Raw genomic sequence first — 8751 nt, forward strand, 5'->3', positions numbered from 1 at the left:
ACTTAGGATTTTGGCCTCCAGCTCCATCTATGTTGCTGCAAAGAATATGATCTCATTCTTTTTGATGGCTACATATGAATCTTAAAATTCCTATGGAAAAGTAAAACAAAACAAAACAAAACAAAACAAACCCTTAGATAGCCAAAGCAATCTTCAGCAAAAAGAACAAAGCTGGAGTCATCACATTACCTAATTTTAAAATATACTACAGAGCTATAGTTACCAAAACAACATGTTATTTGGTGTAAAAACAGACACATAAACCAATGGGACAGAATAGAGAATGCAGAAATACATCCATGCATTTACAACTGACTAACTTTTGACAAAGGCACTCAAAACACATATTGGCAAAAGAAGTTTCTTTAACAAATAGTGTTGGAAAAACTGGATATCCACATGGATAAAAATTAAACTAGACCCCTATTTCTTACCATATGTGAAAATCAAATAAAAATGAATTAAATGGTTAAATGTAAAGCCTGAAATTATGAAACCACCAGAAGAAAACTTAAGAGAAACACTTCAAAAAACTGGGATGTGCAAGTATATTTTGAATAAGACCTCAAAAACACAGGCATCAGAAGAAAAATTGAAAAAATTAAATTGCATCAAATTAAGAAGTTCTCCATAACAAAAGCAAAAATTAACAGAGTGAAGACACAGCCTATGGAATGGAAAAAAAATGTGCCTACTATACATCTGATAAGGCATTAATATCCAAATATACATAAGGAGCTCAAATAATCCAATAACAAGAACACAAATAACCAGATTCTAAAAATGAGCAAACGAACTCAATAGACATTTCCCAAAATGAGACACATAAATGACCAACATGGTTATGTAAAGATACTCCACATCACTAATTAACAGATAAATGAAAATTAAATCCAAAATGAGATAGCACCTTTTACCTGTTAGAATGATTTTTCTCAAAAAGGCAAAAGATGGCTAACAGCAACCATGCAAAGAAAAGAGAAAACTTGCATACTCTTAGTGGGAATGCAAATTAATACAGCCATTATGGAAAATGGTATGGAGCTTTCTCAAAATACTGAAGATAGGACTGCCATAAGATCTAGCAATCCCACTACAGGGTATGTATTTAAAGTAATTGAAATCAGTATGTCAAGGAGTTAGAAGGATTTCCATGTTCATGACCATATTACTCATGGTAGCCAAGATATGTAATCAAATTAAGTATCTATGAACAAATAAATGGATAAAAGAAATGTATTATATATACACAGTTGAATACTACTCAGCCTTAAAGAAGAAAAAAGGTCTGTCACTTATGACAATGTGGATGAACATGGCAGACATTATGTTGAGAGACATGAGACAGGCACAGAAAGGCAAATACCACATGGTCTCATTGATACATGTAGTGTAAAAAAGTTGAACTCATACAAGTAGAGAGTAGAATGGTGGTTACTAGGAGTTAGGGGAGAGGAAGGAGACTGATGAGATGTGGGCCAAAATATAAAAAAGTTCAGTGCGATAGGAGGAAGAAATTCAAGAGACGTATTGTACAATATGGTGACTATAGTTAATAAAAATGTGTTGTATTATGAAAATTGCTAAGAAAATAGATTTTAAGTGTTCTCACCACAAAAATAAGTGAGAAAATGCATCTTAATTAGCTCGATTTTGCTATTTCACAGTGTATTTATTTCACAACAACATGTACATAATAAATACATACGATCTGTATTTGTTGATTACAATTTTAAAAATAAATTGTACATTGTTATTACATCATACATTTTATTAATGGTCATACCACTGTATACATATTTACCAAATAAAAGCTTTAACTGAGAAACAGGAATTTTTGGGCGAGTCTTAACATTGTTAATCAATAAATATATCCAGTAGCTAGTCATTCAATAAAACCAGGTTTTTGATGTGAATATTGTGATGCCTTCTAGTTGAATAGCTCATTTGTTATGTAGCCTTTTTAATCCAAATGATTAGATGAATTAGAAAAAAAGCACACAAAATAAAAAATATAAATAAAAATGAAAATTAGGTTGAAGACATAGGCTGCCTAGAGAGTTCTCACTTTCTCACTCAGTTGTGATATATGTTTAATTGTACTTTCTTAGGTTTTTCTGACTTAGTTTTTAATGTTTTTCTAATGTGACTGGAATGTATGCTTAATTTTAGGTAGACGTTTGAAAGAATCCAAGTACCACATTTCTGTCTTGTTCAGGACACTGAGTTAATCTTATAATATTGTAATAAATATATCTCCAAGCTGTTACTGGGGTTACCATTAATGTTAGACACACATTCTATTTCCCTCTTGGAGAGACAGCATACACAATAAATAAAATTGTTCATAATGTAATATATAATTTTCATAAATACAAAGACTATTCAAGAGTACGTTCAAATAAATGATGATATAATCAATCTTGCGTCTGAAAGTTTTATTTAAAAAGTAATTCTCCAGTGATTAAAATGATTTATAAGGAAGTTATCCAGATATGTTACAACCCTAGAATCACAATTGTCTATAGTAGGGACTGATGGCATTTTATTATTAAATGTCAATTTTAACTGGCTTATTAGTTTTGATATTTTAATAAGGACTGGCTTTTTATAATGAATGTGGGACTCTTTAATCCCACACATAATTAGTTCATTCTGATGTGTTCTACAGATTGTCAAAAATCATAGAATATCTCCAAGAGCGACTCCTAAGAGATTTCCTTTTCCATTATTTTGGAAGTAACTAAAATAAACCTAATGAAGTTACTCATATCTCAAATGTTTTCTTTTACAACTAGTGTATATATGATTTTCCATATCCCATATTCATTTAAAAAATAATTATGTCTAAATACATTTTAGTTTATAGGTATTCTAAGAATTGGGAATTTTGATTAAAAAAAAAAATTCAAGAGAGAAAGAGACAAACTGTAAAATTTTTCATTCTTTAAATCCTTCCCTCCTTCTTCCATTCTTTCATCTCAAAAAATTGCACAAAATCCATGGGATACAATATATTTATTATACTTTAAATGGAAGATTATTCTGTAATCTTTTAATTAGTTAAAGACAAAGAAACATGGTTAACATATTTGTTCTATCCGTATGGTTTATATATCAAGCTTTGCATTTATGGTCCATATAAATTTCTGCCATGAGTCTTCCCTCACAGTATATAGAATGATATAGTAACCAATAATATAAGCCATTAGAATTCCAACTGACGTATGAGTATCTCTAGGAATAATGCAAAGCTGTCAAAAACGTAACTAAGCAGAGAATTTTGAGGAATTCAATTTCTAGGTGTTCAACTTTCATATATATTACATTTTGCCATGTTCCTAAAATACCAATTAACTTATTAGTAATTGAAAAATGGGGAAATTATGTTGAATGAAGTGGACATATGTTGGAATACGAACTATTTTGTATAATAAAGAGAGCCAGATTATCATAAATGAAACTAAAAATATTTAGCAGAAAAGGAGAAAGCTTGGCTACTGCTCAGAGATAATCCTTATTTTATTTCTTTACAAAAACATCATAAAATGAATGCCTGTAACAGATTATCCTTAAAGGTGCACATCCCTAGCCTTGGAATAGTTCTAGGCTCCTAGCTTGTTGATACTTCTTCTAGTGCTTAGAGGCACAGTTACATCTGCATTATCTCAGGGTCCGCAAGCTAGTGTTTCTACTTTATTTCTCATTTTGGAGGGCATATTTTTTTCTATCCTTGTAGGAAATCTATAGCTATAGTGAGCTTCCTACCTTAGCTAACGGAGTTACTTCTCAAACTTCTCAGTGTTTTTGTGTGTGTGTGTGCCCTGTGTGTAATTTGTGTGTGTGTGTGTGTGTGTGTGTTTATTTTTTATTTCTGAGTTGTGGTAGGTTAAAGTAGATTGGCTCAACCTTATTTTTCCAATAAGCCCTGGTTAAGATTTTTTAGAACTCAGAATTCACATAGAAGACATATATTCTGTTACAGGAGTATCAAAATTCTTCTATAAATTGTTCTCAAACTGTTTTGCACCTAAGTGTCAAGGTAGCCCAGAAGATTGTATGCTTCCCTTTTCCCAAGTATCTTTCCCCAATCTCCTACCTTACCATGTAACAAGGGAAATGAACAGCTCACAACTATCTTGAATTCTCTTTTGGTGCTTTTAACTGATATTAAAACACATTTGAAACAAACTTGCAGTCAATCTGAAATACTGGTGTCATATACCATATGTCATATAATAGTACATGACATGGAAGAAAGTGTTGGTGTGCTGATCATGAAAGTGACAGAGGATTAGTCTTATAGATGAAGGAAACTAGTGGTTCTTCAAATAATCCCCATTCAATAATTAATTTCTGCTATGACAGCCAGCAAATGGTCTCAGTGATAAAAATTTTTATTTGAATACTTGCCTAAGAATTCAAGTAGAGAAGAATTTAACAATATTGAACAGCTATGTTCAATTTTGTAGTAGTTATGGTCCAGGCTGAAATCTGGAAAAAAAAATTTAAAAGTAGGGATTGTTAATTAGTAAAAGGAGACTATGTAAAGGGACATCAAAAACGCTAAGAAATGCAAGGATTAAAAATATAGGCGACAGCCACTAGCTCTAGCTCTGACAAAGAGTAAAATGGAGTGGAATAAATTTGGAAGAGGCCCCATCAAGTCTAAGATTCCGAAGTCACCGGAGAAGGAGAGGCTTCAGTCACTGGATGACCAAGAATTTGTGCACTGGGGTGCTGGCAGAATTCTCTGGAGTGTGGGCAACAGTGAGTCACCTGCTGCTCTTGGCAAGGTACCTGGCCACCTGAGAGCTACAGAACTTGCTGGGAAACTGCCTGATGGTTGCTACCAAACGTGTTTTTGTTGAGCAAGGACAGTCTAAGAACATCTTAGAAGAGAGAAGAGGACTGTGCCTATAATTGCTCTAAAAAATACTTGCAGATAGAGAAAGTGCAACCTAGATTTATAAATACCAAACAAACATCCTGGTAGATCAGAACATCGATGGCAGGAAAGAGGCTAAGAAGCACACATAGTAGTTTTACATAAAACATGTTTAGGGAAGATATTTTTCCTTTATAAAATGAAAGTATTTTGCTTAACTGACTATTTTATAATTATAAAAATACAAAATATAAAACATAAAGTATATAAATTAGTGTTTTAAAATTACAACTCATTTTGACCTTTTGACTTCTAAATGGCCAGTACAAATATTACTTTATGGAATTTATTTATAAATTTTATTATTCATTATTACTATATGTAATACATATGGTCATATAATTTTATAGTTATATACTTATATTTATAGATATACTTACAATTGTATATCTAAATGTGTATGTACACACACATATATACACATACTCTTATTTTATAGACTCTGAAATTTCTGTGGTAAAGACAATGTTTAAACTCATTAACCTAACTTTTATTACTTTATTTAATTATTATATTTTTATATTTTATTTATATATTTATATTTTTTTATATTTTTTTATATTTTATTTTGTATTTTGTATTACTTATTTATATTTTTATTACCTTACTTTTAATGGCAAAAACTGCAATTACTTTTGCACCAACCTAATAAATAATTATAAATCTAGTTGGGGAAACATTGTTGGGAGAGGAATAGTGCTACAAGAGTCAGTCTAGCTTATTTATGAAACATTATCTCTACTATGGTATGTTTAGACAGTATCTAAATGCGTAGTAAGTACATGCTACCTGATAGAATACCAGGTAAAACAATGTGATCACTTGACAATTTAGTCTTCCTTAGCCTTTTTCAAAAATACATAGTTATATTAGAAATTTTACATGGAAAAATGTTCTAGATTGCATGAAATAATTTTAGTAGTTTGGAAATTATACTATATTATAACTTCTTCAACATCAAGTTTTTATTTTTAGACAACATTTTCCTAAGACCAATTACCTGGGCCAGAGTTATAAAACTTTATAATCACAATTCTTTTGCAATTATTTATGATATTTTTTCATTTCCGCTTGAAGATTCTGTTTGTTATGATATTAGGAATGTCACTAGTGTCAGTTCCATTATTTAAAAATTTTCCTAACGTAGTGAAGAAGTCTGAATTTTCAAAGAACATCTCTAAATGGAATAATTCACCACGAATTGCATATGTTACCCTTTGGTCTTGATTTCTACCTGATAAAGGCTCATGAAGTTTTCTGTAAGAAGTTTTAGGTAAAAGGAGAGGTCTTACAGTCCAAAAACTTGTATTATAAAGCTTGCCTTTCATCTAATAACTATTTGAATTAGGGAATTAAAATAAGCTCTTTGTTCTCGTTTTTTCTCAGTTATAGAATGGAAAATCATTTTTAGATAGGGAATTAAATGGCATAAATCCTGGAGTCAACAAAAGTGAGCTATATTTAACTTTCTATGCCAATAAACACTCTTAATAACACTATACTACATGAGTAAAAAAGACATAATTCATTAATTTAGCAAATAATTGTTGAATGTCTATGATTCCAGACACTATGCAAATCATTACCATATTGCTCTTTCTTCACAGTCTGGTGGGTCCCTGGTTAGATGCTATATTGTATGAGGTTCCATACCTGTGAATTAGAAATTTGATAATCAGATGGAAAATAGTGTTGGGTGAACATTTGTGGGCTGAAATTGTAAACCCTGAGCCAGAGTAGATACCTATCGTCATGACAATAAAATGTTAAAACTTTCAGGTGGAAAACTTCCAATGAATTCAACTTATTACCAAGCTTTTTTTGTTTGTTTGTTTACTCAATTAATAATGCCGTATTAGCTACTCAGCATTTGTCTTTGTGGCTAAGTGGCTAGGTCTTGAGAAGTACAATTAACTCCAAGTGGGAGTGCATTCTCCCAGCCTATATCTCACCTCCATCTCTGCTACTGTGGCCACACCACTAACATACTTTTTGTACCAGTTCTTGAGTTGGCCAATGGTAAAGGTTAAGAAAATCTATACTCTACCAGCAGAATATTAATAGAGGGAAATGACTAGCAAGGGTAAAGGAAGTAAGTCGGAGGAATCTTGGAATGGCAATGCATATCTGCCAACTGTGAAAGGAATGAATAAAGAAAGGAGTGGAGAGTCATTGCCTTAATACTGAAGTGTAGCTTTAAGAAGATTGTGTCCATGCTAAAATAGAGCCCATGCAGTAGGCTGAAAAAGTGCCCTAAGGATATCAGGCCCTGTGATCAGAGCCTAAGAATATAATTTTGTCTGGTAAAATATAAGGTTAAATTAGGGATGTTAAGATAAAAGTATTATCTTGTATAATGAAATTAGTAAGTGTCCTCATAAGAGAGAGGAGGAGGAGATTTCACAAAGACAGGAAAAGGAGAAGACACACACACAAGAGAAAGCAAATGACCAATGAGGCTGAGATTGGAGCGATGCAGCCACGAGTGTCAAGAAGTGCTGCAGTCACCAGAAGCTAGAATAAACAAGGGACGATTTTTTCCTAGAGCCTCTGGAGTAAGAACGGCTCTGATGACTTCTTGATATCAGCCCAGTGTGACTTATTTGAGACTTCTTCGTCTAGTATCGATTAGAACGAATTTCAATGGTTTTAAGCCACTCTCGTTTTGATAATTGTTAGAGCAGCCCTAGGAAACCAGTGCAGTTCTCCAGCCAAGGTTGCGTAGTAGAGGAAGTCAATATAATACAGGAATCAGTCAGGCATTGCCTGGAAGCCTCCTGGGGGAATTGCGGCTTTGGCACAAATGCAGTGGTGGATGAAGGATAGCGGCAGAGGACATGAGTCAACTGCCCTCCCCAGTGTCAGACATAGAAGGACTAGATTCATAGCCACCAAAAAGAGGTAAACTTTTCATTTATCTTGCAGCTTATTATGTGTAAAATATCCCACTCACAAATGCAAACAAAGCCAAGTTTTTCCAAGTCAAATGTGACATTTGTGAAATTTGCCCATGTGTCAGGCCAAGCAGCAAGCTCCAATCAAAGTGAAGTAACAATAGTGTACTTGACAACTTCTCTGAGCAAAAATAATATGAAAAAAACAAACATATTAAATATCTATTATGTAAAAATACAGAAAGGAAATTATATAACTAAAAAAGAAAAAAGAATTCATGATAAAAGTTTGAAAATATTTAGAACCTTACAATTATTGATAAGAATATTTCATATAAAAATTATAGGTTGCATCTGAAGTGGAAACTAGAGGATAATTGACATATAGTTGAAGAATGACCAGTAGACCGTAAGTTAAAACATCAAATTTTTTAAAAGTTAACATCACAGAAAGTTGAATAAAGAAAAAAAAAGATAAAAATAATGAAGAAGAATAGCATCAAATCTATAAATTTCTTCGAGCAGTATGGCCATTTTTCATGAAGATATTGAACATTTCATGAATTCGCGAGTCATCCTTGCACAGACGCCATGCTAATCTTCTCTGTACCATTCCAATTTTGGTATGTGTGCTGCCAAAGTGAGTACAAATCCATTTTTATAAAAGAAAAAATTCACAACTTAAAATTATAAGTAAAAATTATCACTATAGGACTATGTCATTAAAGAAAAGTATAAAATGTTTCCAATGGGAGGTGAAGTTTTCAAATGGTAATTGGATTTGTAATTTGTAAATGGAAAATTACAAAGATAATCATATGAAATTATTTCCATAGTGGATATATTATAAATAAACCAACAAACTCTGTGTATTTTTTATAACTCTGGAGGCATGCTTGACATATATCT

General features: G+C 32.1%; 1 non-coding gene across 1 annotated transcript; it reads right to left on the bottom strand.

The window, feature by feature from the left end:
- Positions 1 to 8383: 8383 nt before the first annotated feature.
- Positions 8384 to 8490, bottom strand: LOC116274264. The gene has a single exon (XR_004182900.1). It is a non-coding gene; the product is annotated as a U6 spliceosomal RNA (small nuclear RNA).
- Positions 8491 to 8751: the final 261 nt, after the last annotated feature.

The sequence above is a fragment of the Papio anubis genome, chromosome 3 (genome assembly GCF_008728515.1).
Source record: "Papio anubis isolate 15944 chromosome 3, Panubis1.0, whole genome shotgun sequence".
In the NCBI taxonomy this organism is placed as follows: Eukaryota; Metazoa; Chordata; class Mammalia; order Primates; family Cercopithecidae; genus Papio; species Papio anubis.